Source organism: Pseudopodoces humilis, chromosome 12 (genome assembly GCF_049639895.1).
Source record: "Pseudopodoces humilis isolate 2021_Gansu_Grassland_sample_001 chromosome 12, ASM4963989v1, whole genome shotgun sequence".
Taxonomy (NCBI): domain Eukaryota; kingdom Metazoa; phylum Chordata; class Aves; order Passeriformes; family Paridae; genus Pseudopodoces; species Pseudopodoces humilis.
The window spans coordinates 825,838-851,572 of NC_142211.1; the positions used below are offsets into that span (position 1 = coordinate 825,838).

The 25,735-nt window shown below is 43.8% G+C and overlaps 1 pseudogene; it reads right to left on the minus strand.

Moving 5' to 3' along the window:
* Positions 1–23,700, minus strand: part of LOC148183265 (uncharacterized) — a 42,671-nt pseudogene extending 18,971 nt beyond the window's left edge.
* Positions 23,701–25,735: the final 2,035 nt, after the last annotated feature.

Below are 25,735 nucleotides of genomic sequence, written 5' to 3' on the forward strand. Positions count from 1 at the left end.
ATAAATCGCTTTTTATATTAACCCTATTTTGCCATTGCATTTATAGCAGGAGGGTCCCCAAAAGGAGGTGTTGGAATTTGTAGTTGATTCTGAAACAGAGTAATTAGCGTAGTGCAGATTCTGGAGGGATGTGGTGTAAAGAGTGGTGAGATGGTAGTGGCAGAGAGAGAGAGAGAGAGGTTTGCGATCTCTTTCATTAGAGTTGTAAAGATTTTTAGAAAGAGAGCGAGAAGTGTCTTGTTGGCTCCGAAGAGTGAGCACTGGCTTGTGGGAAAAAAAACCCCACAAAATTTCAAGCGCGATTAGAGGTGAGAATTGTGCCTGAAATAGGAGATGTTAGGAGCATCTGGAGCCCTGGATTAGGAGATGCTAGGTTTAGGTGTTGTTTTATTGCTTTTATGTAAAGCGGCTGCAGCAGGACCCGGTCCCTGTGAGTGGCGAACAGCGGGGCCCGGTGTGGCGGCTCCCGGTCCTCTCCCACCCGATGTGAAGGGTGGCAGAGCGCGGTTCGTGAGGGGCGCTGCTGGAGCGGGACCCGCCATGTCTGTGCCGGGGTCTCGAGGAGTGCGGGGTGCCGGGAGTGCTCGCCGGCCTGGCAGCGGTGCTGGGTGAGGTTTGCTGCTGAGGAGCAAGCTGGCCCAGCAGAGGAGCCCCAGACCAGAGCACTGTGGACTCCGGGCTCTGCCCCTCGGCAGTGGTGGGAGCTGAGTGTGTTTGAACATGCCAGTCCTGTGTGTGAAGGGACGGCACATCAGGGAAAGAGGGGACACGAGCTTTGCCCCAGGGTCTGCACGCAAGTGACAACCTATGGGCCCCTCCCTGCAGAGCGAGCGGCTGAATAGAGCCTGCTTGGCCCAGAGCCGCGGCAGCAGGGGTGGGGGAGAGAGATGGCCTGAAAAACTGCTGTCAATGGGAAAGAAGGAACGGAACAAAAGCCGAGAAACTGACCGGTGTATGATGAGACCAAAGTAAAAGTAGTCTTGCTCGTTAGGTTCTGAAAACCTCATCAAGGTGTTTAATTTCTTGAAATAGGATCTCTTTTTCTCTTATTTTTTTCCCTTTCTTTCTTTTACTCTTGTTGTTAAAAGGAAGGGGTTTGTTCTAAGAAACCGATAAAAGAAGTTTGTGAAGCTAAACAAGTAAATATTAAACAAAGGGTAAAAAGGTAACGAATGTAATTTATTTGAAGTCAAAACTAACCTAGCCTTTCTTGTTTAACTAATTTGAACGCGCAGAAAGAGATTGGCTCCTATGTTAACTGTTAAATTTCGCTTAACCCAAGAATTTTAAAGAATACTGATGGAAAATTTTGATGTGATGTTTTCATTCTCCCTGTGTTATTAAGAAATTGTTTTCAGGTACTACTGATAATTAAGGCAGAGAAGCTGCAATCTGGACCAAAGAGTGAAGTTGGATTCACACCAATAAGATCAAAAGACCTGAGGACTGGACTGTAACACCCAAACCCAGTGATACCAAATGTACTCTTGAGCAGAGACCGGCGGTAATGAACTGAAACAATCCAAATGATCCAAGGAATGAGCTAAGAATCACGCCTAACTGGGAAGTAAGACCAAGCCTGTATCAGTAGTTTCAAGTCCTGCCTGGACAAGTTCTGGGACACTTTCGATATCCACCTTGGGGAGGAAAACTCCCACTCCAAACAGGAGGACTGGGGCTGTTTTGGTCGGGAAATCCTCGTATATTTTTGCTTTTGCCTGTGATTTGTATAAAGGAGGGGGGGAGAACCACAACTTCCATCAGTGCCACATCATATACCTTGTCTAAATCATCCCAATATGAGACATGCTATCTGGATTAAATATAAGTGTTTAAATTAGAGAAAAATAGGTATTGTAGTTCACAAAGCTAAGCCTCTCAATACAGGAAGTGTTGTGTGCCAAATCTATTAAGAATAACTTAAATGATAACTTTTTTTGCAGATGGGAAATTACTAGTGCGTGTTGAGTGGGAAGTACCTGAGGAATGGTGGGAAACTGCTGTTAAAAGGTGTCAAAAGAAATTTGCTTGGAAATTACAAAAGAGGAAGTGACAAGGAAATAGGGGGCAAGACCAGACTGACCACTACAACTCGCCACCGAGAAGAATATGAAACACCTGCTGTGAGCTGCAACCTCATAGGCAGGATTGGTGGGGGTGTAAGCCATACTGGACCCCTATTATTCCTTCTTCTGTCACTTATCCTTTTCCCTTTTGGGACACCAGCAAAGCCATGTTACAAATGCTATCAAAAGCTTTACATGGAATGACACCGGGGTTTCTTTCTTATTACCCACACCAGTATCGATAATCACTGCTATAACCCATCCAAATTAAGTACCTGTATGCATAAAGGGAAAATATTAGACCACAGAAAATCTAGGAACAAGTAGTAACAGATTAGAAAACAACTGCCCAAAAGGAGAAAAAAAAGATGGATTTGCTTCACAGTTGTTGCCAGGAGAAATAACCAAGATTTGGTAAGAGAGCAAATGGTAAGTGAAAAGATAAAGCCAACACAGCAACCTAGACCTGTATTAACCTCATGTCAGGACCTGTAAGCAATGCTGAAACAGCAATTAAATGGAGAAAATTTCTTCATGAAGTGAGAAATACTCCTGGTAAAAAGTATAAAGTTGGTAATAAAACTTGTACATAGTAAGTTCCAGAGAAACCAACTCTGTAGTAGACCCAAAGGAAAGTAAAAGAAAAAATAGTGTACATGGTAATAGAACCAGATTTTCCCAGTGTAATAGTACAAGGAAAAATCCTTACTCTGGAATCCCAGAAATAGCCAAATTTTGGGGAAATATAAATCAACAGAAAAATGACTATTAGAAAGCACCAGATGTCTTATTTTGGGATATGTGAGAAAAGGGCATACATTCTTGGGCACAAGATGGAAGTTGGGGATATCGAACCCCAATTTTTGCATTATGAAACTCCAAGCTGTTGTAGAAATCATAACCAGTGAAACAGCTGGAGCTATGGAATTAATAGCTGTCATGGAGTTACTTTACCTTTAAGGAAGTTTAAGTTGCTGGGAACTGCCTGGAGTCTTTTCTCCTGACCAATTATCAGTCATTGCTGAGAATTGACAGCAGTTTAGGCCATTGAAAAGTGGGGATCAACTTGTGAATCCTACCTTAAAGTGTAAAACCAGAGCTCTCTTGGTTCTCTGTTTCCTGGCTGGGAAGGGTGGCGGAGCTCCAGGCCTCCCGTTCCCTGCCCAAGCCATGCAGCCGGGTGGGGACTGGGCTGGGCCCAGCGTCTCCTGGCCGGGAGATGCGGGCCCTGCGGAAAAAGTTTTCTCCGGGCTCCGGCTGGGCCGGGCCGAGCCGATCTCTGGCTCGGCTGCAGGTTTTTTGCTGTAACTAAATTCACTAGAAACTGCTGAGTGAAGAAGGAGAGAGGCTCTGGACCTGCAGCGGGCTGGGCGCGGCGACTACACTCTCCAGAGCAGCCATGAGGAACTTTCCATCGCAGACGGCTCCAGCTCCTGCACCGGCCGAGGCCACAGAACTACCTACAACAGCCTGGGCAAGATTTTAACTTTCATTACCCAGATGAGACTTGCGGATTAATCTTTTTATCCAGACAGAGAAAAAGAGATTGATCAACTTGAAAAGAGACTTTCTAAACTACCAGTGACAGGAAAGAAAAGAAGCTTCAGAAAAGGTAGAGAATTAAGAAGATGCTTTAATTAGGCTGAAATATCTTTCTGTTAAAACTATGGAAATGGACAATAAGGTCTTGAAAACACTCCTTTAATTCATGACAGTATAAAGGGAGGAATAGAGTGTTCAAAGTGTAAATTTTGAGTAAAAAGTAGAGTAATTATGGTACAGTGAAGTGCTGGAAGATTTGAAGCCTTGAGAGGCAATGAGAAAACTGTTTTCTAGTGAAGCTCACAGAAACAGATGAAGAAGACTTTTTGCCTTTGAATAACTTATCCTTAAAAATCCCATCCCTAGACTCATGGCCCATACACACTTCAGAGTGATGTGAAAATGGGAGGAGTGGGCTCTAATAACAGCAGCTCTGGGCAGCTAACATTAGGGCAATGGAAAACTATAACAAAAATAGTTTTTCTTGTGAGAAACTCCATAAATTAACAGGAAGAAACTTCTGTTTCTCTATAAAGACTGGTGAAAAGACTGTAGCAAGAATTGGGACTGTTTTAACCATCAAAGTTCCAAAGTTTTTGTCTCTTTTGTCATGTGAACAAGGGAATAGTGGGTAGACGGGATGAAAAGGTTTTTCTGGAAGTTTATTCTGGTGTTCTTATTGTAGTTTGTCAATAAACTTTTTTTTCCTTTTTAAGTTTTATGCCTGTTTTGCTCTTGTTCTAATCCATATCTCACAGCAAGAAATAAGTAATTTTCTTAGTTATTGGTTTAAAACCACGACAATAGCCAGTCAGTGATGAAAGCCACAGTGGCAATATATCAAAATAAGCTGGCTTTAGACTATTTATTGGCTAAAAGAAGGGGTGTTCTGTGAGAAAATTAATACATAAGATTGTTGTTTTCAATGACAATAAAAATGCCATTCTAGATATCGCCAAGGATATCAGAAAAATGGCCCATGTGCCAGCCCAAAAATGAAAATCAGTAATGACCACTAATTGGTGGGATAATGTATTTGGGATAGAGTAGTAGAAGAAGCTAAGTTTCTTCCCCTTGTAGCAGTGCTACAGCTCGTTTAATATTTCTTCTTTGTTTAATCCCGTTTAATTTGGCTGATCACTAATATAGTTCAAGGCATAGCAAATGCCTACAGCCCTGAAAATGGCTACATCTTCAACGGCAAAAAAAAAAAAAATCACGGTATTAAGAAAACAAAATAATGTGAAAAATCCGTTGGAAGAAGCTAAATTGATTTATGAATAAATGAATGAGTGCTAGAAGCTAGAAAACAAGAATTATTGCTCAAGCCAAATGATTTATAAAAAAAGAAGAGGAGGGGTTTGTTATAAATTTGTATTGTGATATTGGCTTTCGCAGATGAACATTATATATTAAATACTTTTTAGCTATGTATGTACTTTTTTTCTTGCTAGCAAGTCTTAAGCTTAAAAGAATTTCCTAGGTACAAGGCAAGGAAACCCCAGAGGGCAAGGACAGTGGGGCCCAAGCTATTATCAGGAGAACAACAGAGCTCAAACTGTTATCAGCAGAAGATATGAAGCCCAGCTGTCGTCAGGGGAAGGATGAAGGGCCCGGACTCTTATCAACAAGTGACCATCTGCAGAAAAAAAGGAAACCAAAAACTCCAAAATAATGCTGACCAGCTAGAATAATGATGACCAGCAAAAATATATGCTGACCAGCAGAAAATAAAATTGTGAAGAGCATGATCCAAGAAGGCGGAACCAGGGAGGGGACATGCTTGAATATGCATTAACCCCTCACAGCAAGGATGGGATAAAAAGGGCATTCCTGAGATACCAGGTGTGTTCCTGGCAAGGAGCCAGGGCACCCGGCCTTTTTAACGCTTTGCTTTATTTCTTTTGTCTCCTAATTGTCTTTTGTTTATATTAAATTCTTTTTATAATTTATTAAGTGAATCTCGTTTTTAAGACTGGGGTGACGGGGGGATCGCAGCAATTGATTCTGTTGGAAGCCGAGGTGAGCCTGACTGGGAAAGAGTGGCAGCAACATCCCAGTGTGACTGGCCCAGAAGCCCCATGTATTCTGGGCATAGACTTCCTTCGGAATGGCTATTACAAAGACCCAAAGGGACTCAGGTGGGCTTTTGGAATAGCTGTTGTAGAGGCAGAGGACATTAAGCAATTGAACACCTTGCCTGGACTATCAGAGAACCCATCTGCAGTAGGACTCCTGAAGGTGGAAGAACAGCGAGTACCAATTGCCACCTCGACGGTGCACCGCCGACAGTATAGGACAAATCGAGATGCTGTGATCCCCATCCACAAGATGATCCGAGAGCTGGACAGACAAGGGGTGGTCAGCAAAACCCACTCACCCTTCAACAGCCCCATCTGGCCTGTGTGCAAGTCCGACAGAGAATGGAGACTGACTGTGGACTATCGTGCATTGAATGAAGTGACTCCACCTCTGAGCGCTGCCGTGCCGGACATGCTGGAGCTCCAGTACGAGCTGGAGTCCAAGGCAGCAAAGTGGTACGCCACTATTGACATTGCCAATGCATTTTTCTCCATCCCCCTGGTAGCAGAATGCAGGCCTCAGTTTGCCTTCACGTGGAGGGGAGTGCAGTACACCTGGAACCGTCTGCCCCAGGGGTGGAAGCACAGCCCCACCATCTGCCATGGACTGATCCAGGCTGCCCTGGAAAAGGGTGAGGCTCCAGAACATCTGCAGTACATTGATGACATCATTGTGTGGGGGAACACAGCAGTGGAAGTATTTGAGAAAGGAGAAAAGATCATCCAGATTCTGCTAGAAGCCGGCTTTGCCATCAAGAAGAACAAAGTCAAAGGACCTGTTTGAGAGATCCAGTTCCTGGGATTAAAGTGGCAAGATGGACGGTGTCAGATTCCCACTGAGCTCGTCAATAAGATCACTGCAATGTCTCCACTGACCAGCAAGAAGGAAACGCAAGCTTTCCTAGGTGCCATAGGTTTTTAGAGAATGCACATTCCTGAGTACAGCCAGATCGTGAGCCCTCTCTACCTGGTTACCCGAAAAAAGAATGATTTCCACTGGGGCCCTGAACTACAACAAGCCTTTGCTCAGATCAAACAGGAGATCGCCCATGCAGTAGCCCTTGGCCCAGTCAGAACAGGACCAGACGTGAAGAACGTGCTCTACTCTGCAGCCGGGAACAATGGCTTGTCCTGGAGCCTTTGGCAGAAAGTGCCTGGGGAGACTCGAGGCCAACCACTGGGATTCTGGAGCCGAAGTTACAGAGAGTCCGAAGCCAACTACACTCCCACAGAGAAGGAAATCTTAGCTGCCTATGAAGGAGTTCAAGCCGTCTCAGAAGTGATTGGCACAGAAGCACAACTCCTCTTGGCACCCCGACTGCCAGTGCTGGGGTGGATGTTTAAAGGAAAGGTTCCTGCTACCCACCACGCCACCGATGCTACATGGAGCAAGTGGATCGCCCTCATCACGCAGCGCGCCCGTATTGGAAACCCAAATCGCCCTGGGATTTTGGAGATAATTACAAACTGGCCAGAAGGTGAAAACTTTGGTCTCACTGATGAAGAGGAGCAGGAACAAGTGACACGGGCTGAAGAAGCTCCACCGTACAACCAACTGCCAGCAGAAGAAACACGCTATGCTCTGTTCACTGATGGTTCCTGTCGCATCGTAGGGATGAACCGGAAGTGGAAAGCAGCCATATGGAGCCCTACACGACAGGTCGCAGAGGCCACTGAAGGAGAAGGTGGATCAAGCCAACTTGCTGAACTCAAAGCTGTTCAACTGGCCCTGGACATTGCTGAAAGAGAGAAGTGGCCAAAACTCTACCTCTACACTGATTCATGGATGGTAGCCAATGCTCTGTGGGGATGGCTGGAAAGGTGGAAAAGGGCCAACTGGCAACGAAGAGGAAAGCCAATCTGGGCTGCTGATGAGTGGAAAGACATCACTACCAGGGTAGAGAAACTGTCTGTGAGGGTCCATCATGTAGATGCCCATGTCCCCAAGAGTAGGGCTAATGAAGAGCACCGAAACAATGAGCAGGTAGATCAGGCTGCAAAGATAGAGGTGTCAAAGACAGACTTAGATTGGCATACAAGGGAGAGTTGTTCCTAGTCCGATGGGCCCATAATGCCTCAGGTCATCAGGGTAGAGATGCCACCTATAAGTGGGCATGAGACCGAGGGGTGGGTCTAACCATGGACAGTATTTCTCAGGTTATCCATGACTGTGAGACGTGTGCCACGATCAAGCAGGCCAAGCGGTTGAAGCCGCTATGGTGCGGTGGGCGGTGGTCCAGATACAAGTATGGGGAGGCCTGGCAGATTGACTACATCACACTGGCCCAAACCCGCCAAGTCAAGCGCTACGTGCTCACGATGGTAGAAGCCACCACAGGATGGTTGGAAACCTACCCTGTTCCTCATGCCGCTGCCTGGAACACCATCCTGGGACATGAAAAGCAGGTCCTTTAGAGGCATGGCACCCCTGAGAGGACTGAATCAGACAATGTGACTCATTTCAAGAACAGCCTTATAAACACTTGGTCTAGGGAACATGGCATCGAGTAGGTGTACCATATCCCCTACCATGCACCCGCTGCTGGAAAAGTTGAACGGTGCAATGGCCTGCTTAAAACCAGCTTGAAGGCACTGGGTGGGGGAACTTTCAAGAACTGGGAGATTAATTTAGCAAAGGCCACATGGTTGGTGAACACCCAAGGTTCCACTAACCGAGCAGGCCCTGCCCAATCTGAGCCCTTTAGAACGACAGATGGAGATAAGGTTCCAGTGGTACATATGAGAGATATGCTGGGAAAAACTGGGTTAATTCTGCCTCCTGCAAAGACAATCCAATCCGTGGGGTTGTCTTTGCTCAAGGACCGGGTTGCACTTGGTGGGTGATGCAAAAAGATGGAGAGACCTGGTGCATACCCCAAGGGTACCTGGTTTTAGGGTGAACTACCCATGACACTGTGCTTGTATCTGTATCTTCATGTACATATTTATATAGTTAAAGTAGTATGTGTTCATGTATAATTTAAAGGTTGAATATTTGATGTAACATTTTGGTATGTGTCGCTCTATTAGGAACGGCGAGGAGAGAACGACACAGACTCTCATGGAGTCAGAACAGGAGAATTCCTTAGTTTATTGATTCAGCCTTGTTTTATAGACTGGTTTGTGGAAAGTACAGAAAGGAAACTCTTTTTGGTTAGTAAACTGCTACATCACCATCATTGGTCAGTGGTGAACAATACCCTTTGACTTTCTCTTGCAAAGAAAACAAGGGGCAGACAAACAGCACCTGGCAAGGCTGTTTTCTGTCTCTAAGAATTGTTTTGATTCCTCCCTAAAACTTCCCAGGCTACTTTCTCAGGCTGGACTTGAGAAAGGTATGCGGCCTGCAGTTTCTGCAGGCTCCCTGCAGCCTGCTCCAAAGCTAGCATCCACAGGTATGGGAAAAAATTCGGGGTGGATAGTGTTGAGGTTTAGGTGTCCTTTTTTTTTTGTTGTTCTGGCCTGCCCGTGGAATTTTTACCCATTATCTGCAGAGACAACCTAACTGTGGGTATTTAGTGGGTGCTCGACAAAGGACAAAGAGTGGCCGGGCCCAGGGGGGGGAAGGGGCAGGAAAGGAGGGTGGGGACAGTTTTTGGCTGGCTTTCTTCGGCTTCGGGGAAAGACATTCATTTGCTGGGTCGCGGAGCTGCTGCGGTCGAGAGAAGGGAATTTCGCCATCACCCAGATGGAGCTGCTGCTTCTTCTCTTTCTTCCCTCTTTGTTGGTGGCCTCACACCCCCTGTCCTGCCAGGATGTGTGGCAGTGCCAGCCACCGCCGCGGAGCTGCTGATACACCTCATCCACCAACCCAGGATCTCAGCTCGTCCCTGCTGTTCCAGCCGACTGTTCCTCGTGTTATAAATTTGTATTGTGATATTGGCTTTCGCAGATGAATATTATATGTTAAATACTTTTTAGCTATGTATGTACTTTTTTCTTGCTAACAAGTCTTAAGCTTAAAGGAATTTCCTAGGTACAAGGCAAGGAAACCCCAGAGGTCAAGGACAGTGGGGCCCAAACTCTTATCAAGAGAACAATAGAGGCCAAACTGTTATCAGCAGAAGATATGAAGCCCAGCTGTCCGCAGGGGAAAGGATGATGGCCCCGGACTGTTATCTGCCCTAACCATTTGCAAAAAGAAAGGAAACCAAACTCCAGAAAAATGCTGACCAGCAAGAATAATGATGACCAGCAAAAAATATATGCTGACCAGCAGAAAATAAAACTGTGAAAAGCATGATCCAAGAAGGCGGAACCAGGGAGGGGACATGCTTGAATATGCATTAACCCCTCACAGCAAGGAGGGGATAAGAAGGAGATCCCTGAGATACCAGGTGTGCTCTTGGCAGCATGCCAAGGCACCCAGCCGTTTTAACCCTTTGCTTTATTTCTTATGTCTCCTAATTGTCTTTTATTTATATTAAATTCTTTTTATAATTTATTAAGTGAATCTCGTTTTTAAGAATTTTGGGGGCTCGTCCGGGATAAGCACCTCACCTCTAGGACCACCGGAGATCCAGAATGGGGAAACAGGCGCACCCCTGCTGAGTTCAGCAGACCCCGCTCCGTTTCTCCTAGCGTGGGCCAAGCGGCTGCAGGTCAAAACCCCGAGGACAAGAAGAAGAGGAATAAAGCAAAGGAAAGGGGAAAAGGCTCCCTAAAAACCGCGGTATTTTTGCTCCATAATTCTTGTGCACGAAGACCCAAAGAAGAAGACGGATTGTAAGTAATCTTTGGGGGAGCAGGAAGCGGGGGTTGCAAGATACCCCCGGGGTTACTGGGACTGGGTCTCAGGGGAGGGGTTAGCCCCTCGGGAAAGGGAGCCCAAGGTTTTCCTGGCACAATCCACTGGGAAAACAGAGTAAAATGTGGATTCTCTAAAACTTTGTCAAGTTGAGGATTAAATCTAAGAAATTTGGACTTAAAACTGCCAAATTGAGGAATAATCCAAGAAACTTGAGATATTTGACATATTACAGTGCCCATAGGCGTATATTAACAAGTAACTGGGAAGTAAAGAGCACCTTATTGTCTTGCTGTGACTGGGTGGAGTTGAATGAACAGATGTGAGAATGCGTAAATAGGTGTGATTGTTGCGCTAAAGTTTGTTTGTCTTTTTTTGGAATTGTGTTGCTAAAGAGGAAAGGTTTCCTGTGCTGTGCTGGAGTAAGAGTGAACACGGGTCGATGTTTCCACAGGGACTAGATCACGATGGGGACACATGGAGTGATTCGCTTCCTCCCTGCGAGCTCCTGTCATGGAGCCCCGGGGGGGGGCAAACCAGAACTGGGGCTTGTAGCCCAGGAGCCGCGGGGGTGCTGTATCAAATCTGTTCTCAGCGGGTCTGGTCTCAGAGCAAAGCCAAGGTTATCTTTAGTGGAGATCTTCCCTCCGCGCCTTTCCTCCCCCCCCCCGGGCAACAAGAGCTGCTTGCGGGGGAGGGATCGCTTTGGTGAGCTGGTATGTGGTTCAGCGTTTGAAGTTGTTTGTTTTTAGGTTTTTTTAGAAGTTTTTTTTGCCCCACTGTGGCGGCGGTGAAAGGTTTTCCTGGGAGATGGTGCTCCCAGGGCTACTCCCTGCAGAGCTATTGGGACGGAGGGGCGGGTCAGCCTCAGGAGTGCAAGGGAACTCCTGGAGCTCCGGCCGGCGGTGAGTCAGGCCGAACCCTGATAAGATCAGGCACGGAGGGTGCCCTGAGGGGATGAATTCAGCTCATCCCTTTTCAGTAAAGTGAGGGCAGGGGGCCGTCTAAGTCTTGGTGCCCCTGGATTGTTTAAACTTATTTTGGAGCTCTCAAGCCGCAGAGCTGTGTTTAGGTGGCTGCCAGCAGGCTGGAGTGAACCACAGATGCTCGCTCGGGTTCCCTGCTCCAGGCACCGGGGGATCAGAGGAGCTCTCAGTGACTCCTGGAACCTCCTGAAGCTGTGAAACAGGCCGGGAACATGCCCAATGGTGAGAGAGCCAGGCGAGTCCCTCTGGGACCCAGGTTTTCTATGCCGGGGTCTTATGAGACCTTAGGCACATTAAGTTCTGTGATTCCGAGAGTAAGGACTGGTGTCAAACTGTCTCAGAGAGCTTTTTCTTAGCCAGATGTGTGAGTGAGATATGGAGCAGTACTGGCGTATGGTATCAGCTCCAAACCAAGGGAGCTGCAAGTTGCAAGCCTTTGTTTTCCCGGGTTCTGAGAGAATTCCGTGTATGATAGTGCTGTGGGCTTCTCCAGCAGTAAGCTGTGTCGGTGATGAAAATTTGAGATTTCATGAAGAGCAGAGAAGTTTTGGAGAGAAGCTTAGAAGAATTCCAAGAAATGCATCCTGGGAGAAAGTGGAAAAAGAAGTAAGCTCTGTTTGTTTTTTTTTCTTGAGTGACTGCAATATTTATTTTGTAGAGAAACAAACACATTTCTTAGTATGCCTTCCAATTTCTTTACTTTAGTGAATATCGTAGAATTTTGTAGTTGATTTTAATTTTAAAGGCAAGTTACAGTAATTTGCATAGTAGTCACTTCTTAAGGTGAAAACTTATCAGGTTGTCAATAAGTGTTAGAGCGGTTAACCCTAATGTTGTTTGTGTCCCGTGCTGATGGGCACAGCCTATGGTTCTTAACAGCAGAGTCCGGTACCAGCCTAAAAGCAAAATCCTATGGATTGTTGTAAATCTTTTTACTGCTGCTGAAAATTATTTTGTCTCTCTTTTCACAATATGAAATGCTGATCATCTCTCTGATGATTTCTAAAAAGAGTTATTGTGATGGTGTGTTTAAGTGAAGATCAGGCTCAGAACTGCCATGATTTCTTGTTCTTTTGAATTTGCCAAGAAAGTGCACATGTCTCTAGGAGTGCTTGTGTTGTTTTGCAGCTGTGCTTATTACAGAAGCAGAAGTGGACCCAGTTAAAAGATTAGAATTAAAACTGTTAGTCTTTCAAATTGAGAAGAGAATTGTGGAGACTCTAAACTTGGGCTATTTTAATAAGTACATGTGTTAATTTAGAGATGAGTCTTATTTTGTGAAAGAAGAGTTTGAAAACAATTGTAAGACTGGTTCTTGCTATAGATTGTTCATAGTATATAAGCTGCAAGTGTTGTTGAAACATAAAGGTATTGTCAGAAACTTGTCAATGTATCTAAATTCCTGTAAAAATAAAAGACCTGATCATATCTTGTCATAAAAAAGTTACACCAGAGATTATTCACATTAAGCAGCAGTGTGAGGATAGACTCCTTTGTACTTGTAGAAGAAAATTTAGAGAAGAATGATGTCTGTGTCTTCATTTCTAGCTTGACTGAAGATCTGTTCAAGGCAGTAGAAATAGTAATAGCAGGTTTGTTTTAGTTGGTAAAAGTAGGTGGCTAGCTGACTGGTCTCTGTGTGTGTGGGGAGGATCCCCAAAAAAGGAGGTGTTAGGATTTTGTAGTTGATTCTGAAGCAAAGTAATTTGTGTAGTGGAGATTCTGGAGAGATGTGGTGTAAAGAGTGAGAGATGATAGTGGCAGAGAGAGAGAGAGAGGTTTGCGATGCCTTTCATTAGAGTTGTAAAGATTTTTAGAAAGAGAGTGAGAAGTGTCTTGTTGGCTCCGAAGAGTGTGCACTGGCTTGTGAGGAGAAAAAACTTTCAAGCGCGATTAGAGGTGAGAATTGTGCCCAAAATAGGAAATGTTAGGTGTATCTGGAGCGCTGGGTTAGGAGTTGCTAGGTTTAGGTGTTGTTTTATTGCTTTTATGTAAAGCGGCTGCAGCAGGACCCGGTCCCTGTGAGTGGCGAACAGCGGGGCCCGGTGTGGCGGCTCCCGGTCCTCTCCCACCCGATGTGAAGGGTGCATAGCGCGGTTCGTGAGGGGCGCTGCTGGAGCGGGACCCGCCGTGTCTGTGCCGGGGTCTCGAGGGGTGCGGGGTGCCGGCAGTGCTCGCCAGCGCGGCAGCGGAGCTGGGTGAGGTTTGGTGCTGAGGAGCGAGCTGGCCCAGCAGAGGAGCCCCAGACCAGAGCACTGTGGACTCCGGGCTCTGCCCCTCGGCTGTGGTGAGATCTGAGTGTGTTTGAACATGCCAGTCCTGTGTGTGAAGGGACGGCACAGCAGGGAAAGAGGGGACACGAGCTTTGCCCCAGGGTCAGCACGCAAGTGACAGCCCCTCCCTGCAGAGCGAGCTGCTGAAACAGCCTGCTCGGCCCAGAGCTGCAGCAGCAGGAGGGGGAGAGAGAAATAGCCTGAAAAACTGCTGTGAATGGGAAAGAAGGAACTGAACAAAGGACGAAGAAACAGACCGGTGTATGATGAGACCAAAGCAAAAGTAGTCTAGCTCGTTAGGTTCTGAAAACCTCATCAAAGTGTTTAATTTCTTGAAATAAGATCTCTTTTTCTCTTATTTTTTTTCCCTTTCTTTCTTTTACTCTTGTTGTTAAAAGGAAGAGGTTTGTTCTAAGAAACCGATAAAAGAAGTTTGTGAAGCTAAACAAGTAAATATTAACCAAAGGGTAAAAAGGTAATGAATGTAATTTATTTGAAGTCAAAACTAACCTAGCCTTTCTTGTTTAACTAATTTGAACGTGCAGAAAGAGATTGGCTCCTATGTTAACTGTTAAATTTCGCTTAACCCAAGAATTTTAAAGAATACTGATGGAAAATTTTGATGTGATGTTTTCATTCTCCCTGTGTTATTAAGAAATTGTTTTCAGGTACTACTGATAATTAAGGCAGAGAAGCTGCAATCTGGACCAAAGAGTGAAGTTGGATTCACACCAATAAGATCAAAAGACCTGAGGACTGGACTGTAACACCCAATACAAACTGGACTCTTGGATAGAGGCCGGCGGTAATGAACTGAAACAATCCAAATGACCCAAGGAATGAGCTAAGAATTACGCCTAACTGAGAAGTAAGACCAAGCCTGTATCAGTAGTTTCAAGTCCTGCCTGGACAAGTTCTGGGACACTTTCAATATCCACCTTGGGGAGGAAAAATCCCACTCCAAACAGGAGGACTGGGGCTGTTTTGGTCGGGAAATCCTCGTATATTTTTGCTTTTGCCTGTGATTTGTATAAAGGAGGGGGGGAGAACCACAACTTCCATCAGTGCCACATCATATACCTTGTCTAAATCATCCCAATATGAGACATGCTATCTGGATTAAATATAAGTGTTTAAATTAGAGAAAAATAGGTATTGTAGTTCACAAAGCTAAGCCTCTCAATACAGGAAGTGTTGTGTGCACAATCTATTAAGAATAACTTAAATGATAACTTTTTTACAGATGGGAAATTACTAGTGCGTGTTGAGTGGGAAGTACCTGAGGAACGGTGGGAAACTGCTGTTAAAAGGTGTCAAAAGAAATTTGCTTGGAAATTACAAAAGAAGAAGTGACAAGGAAATAGGGGGCAAGACCAGACTGACCACTACAACTCGCCACCGAGAAGAATATAAAACACCTGCTGTGAGCTGCAACCTCATAGGCAGGATTGGTGGGGGTGTAAGTCATACTGGACCCCTATTATTCCTTCTTCTGTCACTTATCCTTTTCCCTTTTGGGACACCAGCAAAGCCATGTTACAAATGCTATCAAAAGCTCTACATGGAATGACTCCGGGTTTTCTTTCTTATTACCCACACCAATATCAATAGTCACTGCTATAACCCATCCAAGTTAAGTGCCTGTATACATAAATGGGAAAAATATTGGATCACAGAAAACTTAGGAGTCAGTGGTACTAGATTGGGAAGCACTTGCCCAAAAGGGGAAAAATGGATTTGCTTCACGGGGGCGGTCAAGGGAAAGACCCAAGATTTGATAAAAGAGCAAGTGATAAGAAAAAAGATAAAACCAACACAGAAACCTAAACCTAACTTAACCTCACGTCAGGACCTGTATGCAAGGCTCAAACAGCAATTAAAAGGGGAAATAGATATCTCAAGACTAGGGAAAAACCTGTTTGTGGATTTAGGGGAGAGGATAAGTAAAGAACTTAACATAACGAACTGCTGGGTCTGTGGAGGAGCCTTGATGACGGAGGAATGGCCATGGAAAGGTAGTAGCATAGGCCCGGTGGAACTCCTTAAGTGGAACCGGACCAATATAAGAGGGGGGACTCAACCAGAAAGATGGATTCTGAGTTCAACAGTGATAGGGGAAGAATGTTTATGGCGAACTGGTAAGGAATTTATTAAAGAAATAGGGAAAACTCCCTGTAAAAGGTATAAGGTAAGCAATGGAACTTCTACATGGTGGATCCCAGAGGAACCAACTTTATATTGGACCCAAGGAAAAGTAAAAGAAAAGAATTGTGTGTATAATAATCGAACCAGACTCTTCAGATGTAATGGTAAAGGGAAAAATCCTTACTCTGGAATCCCAGAAATATCTAAATTTGGGGGAAATATAAATCAACAGAAAAATGACTATTGGAAGGCACCAGATGGCTTATTTTGGATATGTGAGAAAAGTGCATACCCAAAGCTCCCTTCGCAATGGAAGGGGAGTTGTACTCTGACGAGACAGAAATCAGTTGGGGTGTTAGTTTTGGAGGTCCTAAAAAGAAATAAAAGAGAATGGTTTTGAGCACCTCAAAAATGGGGAGATGAGAAATGGCCCCTGAACGCATATTGGAAACATTCTTGGGCACAAGATGGAAGTTGGGGATATCGAACCCCAATTTTTGCATTATGAAACTCCAAGCTGTTGTAGAAATCATAACCAATAAAACAGCTGGGGCTATGGAACTAATAGCCAGTCAGAGATGAAAAGCCAGAGATGCAATATATCAGAGTAAGGTGGCTTTAGACTATTTATTAGCTAAAAGAAGGGGTGTTCTGTGAAAAAATTAATACATAAGATTGTTGTTTTCAATGACAATAAAAATGCCATTCTAGATATCGCCAAAGATATCAGAAAAATGGCCCATGTGCCGGTTCAAAAATGAAAATCAGTAATGACCACTAATTGATGGGATAATGTATTGGGGATAGAGTAGTAGAAGCTAAGCTTCTTCCCCTTGTAGCAGTGCTACAGCTGGTTTATTAGTTCTTCTTTGTTTAATCCCCTGTTTAATTTGGCTGATCACCAATATAGTTCAAAGCATAGCAAATGCCTATAGACCTGAAATTAGCTACATCTAGAATGGCAAAAACAAAAACAAACAAACAAAAAAAATCATAGTATTAAGAAAACAAAATAATGTGAAAAATCTGTTGGAAGAAGCTAAATTGATTTGTGAATAAATGAACGAGTGCTAGAAGCTAGAAAACAAGAATTATTGCTCAAGCCAAATGATTTATAAAAAAAAGAAGAGGAGGGGTTTGTTATAAATTTGTATTGTGATATTGGCTTTCGCAGATGAATATTATATGTTAAATACTTTTTAGCTATGTATGTACTTTTTTCTTGCTAACAAGTCTTAAGCTTAAAAGAATTTCCTAGGTACAAGGCAAGGAAACCCCAGAGGGCAAGGACAGTGGGGCCCAAGCTCTTATCAAGAGAACAATAGAGGCCAAACTGTTATCAGCGGAAGATATGAAACCCATCTGTCCGCAGGGGAAGGATGATGGCCCCGGACTGTTATCTGCCCTGACCATTTGCAAAAAGAAAGGAAACCAAACTCCAGAAAAATGCTGACCAGCAAGAATAATGATGACCAGCAAAAAATATATGCTGACCAGCAGAAAATAAAACTGTGAAAAGCATGATCCAAGAAGGCGGAACCAGGGAGGGGACATGCTTGAATATGCATTAACCCCTCACAGCAAGGAGGGGATAAGAAGGAGATCCCTGAGATACCAGGTGTGCTCTTGGCAGCGTGCCAAGGCACCCAGCCGTTTTAACCCTTTGCTTTATTTCTTATGTCTCCTAATTGTCTTTTATTTATATTAAATTCTTTTTATAATTTATTAAGTGAATCTCGTTTTTAAGACTCGGAGCCCCGCAGGAGCACCGGGACTGACTGCCGAGGGGGTTTGTGAAAACAAAGCCTCTCCTCCATCCCGTCTCAGCCAAGAAAGCTGTCACGGGGTCCCTGGTTCTGTGTTCTTGTTATTGCTGTAGTTATTGTTGTTTGTTTGCCTGGTTATACTAGTAAAGAACTGTTATTCCTATCCCCAGATCTCTGCCTAAAGGCCCCTTGATTTCAAAATTATAATAATTCGGAGGGAGGGGGTCTACATTTTTTCATCCCAAGGGAGGCTCCTGCTCTCCCTAGCAGACGCCTGTCTTCTAGAACCAAGACACTCCTACGCCTAATTGGACTTGTAAGTCCCTGCCTAATAAGTGGATTTCTAAATGAGGTAGATAAATGAAGTCTGCAAAGCACTGCCTTGAATTCCCCTTTATTTCGATGCCTTCTGCTATGAAGGCTTTGAAAGGCCTTCCTTTTGCCCGTAATACGTCACAAGTTCTTTCCCCAACTTTTATCCCTACTGGAAGCTTATTAATACTTGATCGCTCTGCTCCTTTATCTACTAAAAACTCATTCTTCACTCTGGGGACCCACTTCAAAGTTTACCAAGGGCTCTTCTTGATGGTCCATTGGGTCCCCCATTAGGTAGAGTCCTTGACACCCCTAATCTCTATCTCTCTCTCCCTTTAGGATTTTCTCTAGGGTGTCTTGTTCTTTTTCAGTAGCTTGGTCCATTGCCAGTTTCCTACAGTCTCTTCTGAAATGCCCTACTTCTTCACAGTAGTAGCACTTTTGGTCCTCCCTGACCCTTTTGGGGGTAACCCAAGGTGGTCTAGGTGCATTCCTACCTTCCTTTGGTGGAAGTCTTGTCTCATTTCCACTTGAGTGGTTTTTATCCACCTTCCTAGCCACAGCCACCATTATTCTCGCTTTAGTTTAGTCTCCTCCTCTCTTCTCAGATACACTCTTAAAGCTTCCTTCAATAATTTGTTCATTCCTTTCTCTTGACAATCTTCCAATTTCTCTAACTTCCTCCTAATGTCTGGCCAAGATTTGGTGACAAATTGCACTTTTAATAACACTTGGCCCTCAGGACTGTCAGGGTCAATGTTAGAATATAATTGAAAATTTCACCTTAGTCAGTTAAGCCAAGAGGCTGGTGTTTCATCTTTCTCTTGAGTCCCATCAAATGGCAATTTGGTGTTGTTTCCACGAGGTACAGATTCTTTTATCCCTCTAACTATCAGGGATCGATGTCTTCCATGTTTCTCCTCCCCTCCTCTTTGTTTGGGTCCCACCCGGGGTTCATTAGAGGTAGTTTACAATCCCCTGGAGGCCCCAGCCGGTTCTCCCTTTCCCAAATTCTCATGCCTGCAGCTCTGATTAACCTAACCTCCTCTGGGTTAAAGAGCATGGTCAGGATTGAATTTAGTTCCCCCCAGGTATAGATATTTGGACCCAAGAACTGGTCTATTTGAATAGATATTCCTACTGGGTCTTCTATCAAATTTCCCAGTTCTTTCTTAAAACCTCTCACTTCAGAAGCTGCCAAGGGGACATTTACAAAGCCGACTCCCTATCACAATCCGCAAGGTGGGATCCATGATGTGGTTCTTTTAGTTGGTCTTAGAGTACAAAAGATTAGGAGCAAACCAAGGACTTAAACAGCAAAACACATTTTATTGACTGCTCATTAGCACTAATATGCGATAGAGAGAAAAGCGGAGAAAGCAAAGCATAAGGAAAAGAGAATAAGGGGATTATAGCTACCAACATCAAAGCCCACTCAGCCATCCAGTGACGCAGAGTCTTCTGTCTGTTGGGGAGATCTCAAAGGAAGGTAAATTTGGGGTGTGATTTTATAGTCTTTTACAAAGAGAGGGGCACAGGGCCAAAACCAGAGGAGATTGATGAACATTGTGATGAATTCCATTGCGCGGGGGGCAGGTGTAGGGTACGGAGCAAACCACGTCTTGCAAGTTTTTGCTCACCACGAGGAACGAGGGCAAGGTGTCGTGGAAAACCCATTGCACAGGGTACCATGCACAAGCCTCTGCTCACCAGCAGGAACGAGGGCAGTGTACCGTGCAACCACCTGCAAAGAATCACTTAGCAAACACCCACCTCAGCTAGACCCAAATCCCCCAAACCAAGTCCCTTGTGATATTCAGGGTCTCAGTCTCTGTCCTTCAGACAGTTGTGAGACAGATGAGAGAATCTTCGGACCGCCTCTTACACCACCCCGTGGCTCACAATCATTGTTAAACGAGGTCTTTCTGCATGATGTCTTAGTGCTGCTGCGAAGTTCTTCTTTCAAGTCTTCAGGACTCGTTACAGTTGGTAGTATATCCCAGAAATAAACAGAGACAGGTATTAGGGAAAAGATAAGGGACAGAAAAAGGAAAAAGAGAAACAAAACAACAATAAAATCAATATATTGATTTCAAAGAAAAACTAATCCCTATATATAATTTCAATTAAGGCTTGCATATTGGTTTTTTATCATTAAACAATCCATTTCATTCTAAAATACAACATGATAAAATGATTAACCTCATAGTCACAATGGCAAATTATTTATTCTAGTGCCTGCATAATTCATCGAGTATCAATAACCTTAGGGGTATCAGCAGCATGTAAAGTACCAATCATATTTTGTGCATCCATTATGGAACTCAATTGTGTCAACCACTTCATCATTCTCCAGTTCGGGATGTACAAGATTGCTGATAAAACAAAACCAAGTAAAACTAAAACCTAGAGGACGATGATGGGATGACACAATTTGTTCAAAACACCTGTAGCAGTTGGCGACCACCCAAAAAGTGTCCCACCACTCGTGCTCAGCATCTTTCTTTACTCTTTCCAAAACACGATGTATTCCTTTCACATTGTGGTGAACCGTAACTAAGGTCTTTTGTCCATCCTTTTTGATCTTTTCCAAAATTTCGATTAAATCCTGGTGAAGCAACAATTGCCTCACCAGAGTAAAGTTCATTCCAATTGGAGCAGGCACTAAATGATGAATCAAAGTGTAATTATACTGCAAAAGATAATAGGAAGTAACTGGAGCTAAATAAGAAAAGTCACATCCTACAATCTCAGTAAAATTGCATACACAAAAATTTGAATGGTTCTTAGTATCCACCACTATGTTTTCTACAAGCATACTATCACAAGCACTTCTCAAGCATACACATCCATTGCCTACATACACAAGCACTGTTTCAGATGTCTCATTAGGATGGATTTCATAATAACACATATTCTGTTCTGTGACTAAACAAATGTCTTGAGTTTTGGTTGCATTACTTTCACAGATAAACCCTTGCTGTTCCTGGACAATACAATTTTCTAAACCAACAGTTTGCCATTTCCCACCAGTTTGATGGGCCCATTCCCTATGCTCTAAAGGATAGAGAATAGCTCCGTCATGATTCAGCCCCAATGTGATGATAGGAAAAATTGAATGTACTGAAGCATTACGTATTGTCAATACAAAAGCTGTGGCTGTGTTTGTGGTGGGGTCGTAGGTGAAATTCACCAAATTCCACTAAGATTGAAATTCTTTTTCAAAATCATTGGCATTGTCCCAAACTATTTTCCGAATTTCAGTGGGAAAGGTGCCTTCTTCACCCTCTCTGATAATTGATGCAGCAACTGACTGCATCCACAATTGGGCTTGAAAACAGCTAAGAGCCAGAGAAACACTATTTTGGGTAGCACTGAGTGCATCAATTATTAATTTTTGATCATCTACATTTACCATTTCCCAATTTGGTAATATGTTTGATAGCAACCACTGTTGGGTTCCCAAAGCTGTTAAAGATGACCTCAGTGGTTGTTGTATTTTGGTCAAATCTTTAGTTGCAACAGCCAATTTATTCATTAACACTTCTGAATCAATACTATTCAAAATTTCTAGTCTTGATCCCACAACACCAGTTATATCTCTTGTCATCCATTTGTGAAAAGAATTGCGCTTTCGCAACCAGGTTGTCCACCCCTCAAAAGAAGTTTGCAAAAAAGCTGAACAAGCTGGCCGAATCTCTGAGACATTGTTTTGCATTAGTAATTTGACTTGTTTGATAAACCATGCTGGATTAAATAGCATTTGTTGTTGGCTAGTCTTAGGGTCCAATTTCAAAAAAGTTTGGGTTCAGTATACACAACTTTAGAGGACAATTGTACAGCCATTAAATTCAGCCAACAATCTTGATTCTGAGTTTCACAAGATATAACCTGGCCATGAGATCCGGTGACATGACTTTGTACAGGTTCAGTGTGGGATCCGGTACTCAGTTTGCAGCGTGTTGAAACATCATCATCTTAACATAAAAGAAGGGAAAACATTAGTTTTGTCATTTAGCACAAAAAGGAGTATTCATACCATGGTATGTGATTATTATACTTAATATAGGCCTTGCTACAGCATTTCTTTTAAATCTGTAAGTTCATGGTTTATCTGATCTTCATGTCCCTCGGTGTTCTTCTGTAGAAAATAAACAAAACAGAGTCTGCCACATAGGGGCAGGAGATTAAAACGATGGAATTATCCAGCGGGTGTTTATCCAATGCTCTTTCCCCGAGGCATCGGAGGCTACCCATGCATATTCTCCTGTAGTTCTTTTAAAAGCTTCAGCTTGGACTAACCAAGATATAATCCCCACTCTTACCAGCAGAAAACATAGAATTTCTTGTCACTTTTCCTTTTGCCATACTGGAATTCTGTTTACTTCCCAATCCTTTTGTTGCCAAAAAGGAAGCCACTCAGTACATCCCTTGAACATAGCATAGGAATTAGTGTAGATACAGACAGAAGAGGTATTCTGTACCTCATGTTGGAAAACATTCCAAACAGCTATCAGCTTTGCAGCCTGAGCACTGCTTTCTCCCTCAGTAATAATTCGTTCAGCAGAAGAAAGGTGGAGGGCTACTGCCCTGCACCTCCACAGCTCTCCCTCTTTTTTGGCAGAGGTACCAGTGAACCAAGAATTTGCTGATTGGTTTTGCTCACTGTCCAGAACCTATCAGTGGTGTTGCTTTGGCCCACTGCCCAGAATCAGTTGAAGGTGAGGTGGAGCGCTTTGTAAAATGGGGCTGGAATCCTGCCACTGAGAGACCAGTTTACTTAATTTTTCAAGCGGCAGGTTAACCATTAAACCCTTCGGTACCTCTTTCTTCACCAAGTTCCACCAATACTGTAGGCTAGAAATCAGCCTACCCTTTTCTGTTTTTATGTTAGGAGGGGTTTCTTTAATTACCAAGTCAAGTTTGTCATGGCTGCTACTTAAGCTCTCAGTTTTTTGTATCACCTGATTTTTTACACCTCCTTCTGTTATTGAGAAGATGTTAGAGTAATGTTCAATCTGGGCATACCACTTTATCACTGAGGCCCTCTGGGCCACCCCGTCAAAGTGGGGAGTCCCAGTAGTGACTGTCTTTATAACTTCAAAAGGGCCTTTTAATGCAATTGGTTGTTGTTGTGTAATTTTTAGAGACTAACTACAAACAATCCTTTTTCCCAGGCAGTGTACCTCTTTTCAGCATCTTTATTTTTTATTACTTCTTTTTCATCTCCTCCCACAAGGATATCATCTATGGTTGTTTGGAGGAGAACTGCTGTAGGTTTCAGTGATTCTTGAAGACCACAAATTAAAGGGGTCATAATTTTAGCTTCCACAGGTAACAACATTGGTGATTCAGAACCAACAATTAATTTTCTTTCGTGAATCAGTTGCAAACAAGCTGCCTTATGCATATTTTCTAGAATTTGGTCTGGGGAGCCAGTCAGAGCTACAGGATCTCCCCTTTCCAGGGGGTTAAGTCCCCCTGCCCAATATGCAGCTCGCTGTGTTAGTGATCATGGGTTACATTTATCTTCTGTTGTTAAGAATACACCATGTCCCCAATAACCACTTGCTTCTTGTTCTGTTAATCGAATTTGATCTCCCCCTGTGAGAGACACTCGGAATACGTATTCTGTCTCTGACTCGTGAGGGAGACGCCCATATTCCTTTTTCAACTTAGCCAATTCACTAGCAGTGTACAGGATTTCTTTAGTGGTTATATGCAGATCAAGATCTTCATCATTGATATAATTATATTCTGTTTTAATCAAAGGTCTCATTTGTGAGCAACAATTTTCACCACAATTTTTTACTAAATGTAATTCTGCTTGAGAATATATGTGATTTATCTGAGGAGTTTCTTTTTCCAACAACTCCTTAAAGGAGTCAGCATACCGTGAATTTTTGGCACACTCCTCACTCAGAGCAGTTCGTAAGAAATTAATTTCGTTTTTCAAACTTTCAACTAAATTTTGTAGGGATTCAATAATTGCATTTTCTTCCTGCCTTCATCTCATGCTAGCCTCTACTGCTGACGTAAGGCAAGCTCCCAATACAGAACAAATTATGGTTTTATTTCGGCCAAATTTTAACTTTGCCTCATGTTGAAAGGAGCAAATTCAATCAGTTATATTTTCCAGGCTGAAGCAATTATTTTGAGCCCATTCTTCCCCAGCTGGGGAGGGCTTAGCATTGTGCTTTGCTAACAACGCAAAGAATGCAGCTTTATCTTTTATACTAGAGTTTTCAGAGTGTTCACTCATCTTTGTGTGTGAAGGGTCCAGTACCACTACAGGGAGGTAAGACTTAAGTTACGCACAAACGCAGTCTTTGCCACGTCACCCTTCGCGTCCCTGTATGGGTGAAGAGACCAAATCTGCTTGGGAGGCACTCCTTGAGTTCAAAATTCAGGTTGTCTCTCCACTACACCAAGCAGTCAGCATATAAAAAATCAGTAAGTCCCACCTTTTGTACTCAAAGATCCCTTGTAAAATTCTGAAGACAGAGCCCTCAAATGAGTGTAGGGATGCTTTTCAACTGGGTGTGTGCAGTTTGCGAGAAATTCAAGTTGCCTCCCTTGCTTTCTAGACACTGCTCACCAGCGTGGCAGGCTAGGGGCGGCTGAAGCAAAACGTCCTGCCCCTGATACAGACTGCACAACAACCTGCAACCCCTTCTGTCTCTCAGAATCCTGTCCGTGACACCAATTTATGTCCTTCAGACAGTTGTGAGACAGATGAGAGAATCTTCAGACCGTCTCTTACACTCCCCTAGCTACTCCTCCCATAGGAACTTCCCTAAGGGGAAAAAGCTTTTCTACTTTTGAGATTTTAGATCAGGTATTGCAATATGGCGCCTCTGCCAGATTTATACTAGAGGGAGAACTTGAAGAGGAGGTGGATAAACTTAGTCCCCAATTAGGAGGAGGTAGTGGGAGATGAGCAGGAGCAGGAGAGGAAGATGAGCCCACAGCTGGAGTCACAGGGAAGGGAATTGAGGAAGTTGGTCGAGGGGTTGAAGAGGGGGCTGAAGGTGTGACAGGTAAGGGCTTTGGATTTTGGGCACAGATGTTTACATTTGAGGCAGGAGATGGTGAAGGGATAACTAGGGCTGGTGGAAGGTTTGGGCTTAGAGTATTAGGTGGAGGTGGTAGTGGGGTCACCTCTGCTGGAAAAATAGAAGTTGCAGTTTTCAAGGAATGAGGGGATGGGGTTTCAGTGGAAGGAGAAGCTGGGGAAGGACTCAAGGTTTTTATTTGGGTAATTGGGGAGGGGTTTGAAGGCAGAATTGAAGGGGGGTCTAGGAAAGGGATTTGGGGCATTACTGGGTAAACAGGGAGAGGAGGAAGATAGTCTAGGGGATCCCATTTGCTCTGAACTTCTTTCTCTGACTCCTTTCCTTCTTTATCCCCTCTTTCTTGTTCTTGCTTCTTAAGTTTACACATCTTAACAGTCTCTTCTTTAGTGAGATCTCTTTCCCAACAGGCTGCATAGGATATTTGTTCTAAATTAGAGGTACCTTGATCCCTTAAATAGCAGTTAAGTTGGGAACAAACCCAGGGATCATTGGACCCATACCACGGCCACTCTGCTTGCAATTCTAGATTGGGCCAAACCTCTATGCAATAGTAAATAATTTTAACTTTATCGAGGCCCTTTGTGGTATTATATGTCTCCCATTTGTCTAACAATTGCCCCAGTGGACTGTCGAGAGGGATGTTCTTTTGTGTTTTACTCTTTTTCTGGGGTTTTACTTCCTTACTTATACACTTCCCCATCCTTGTGCCTCTACCCCAATGAAAGAATTAAAGAGAGG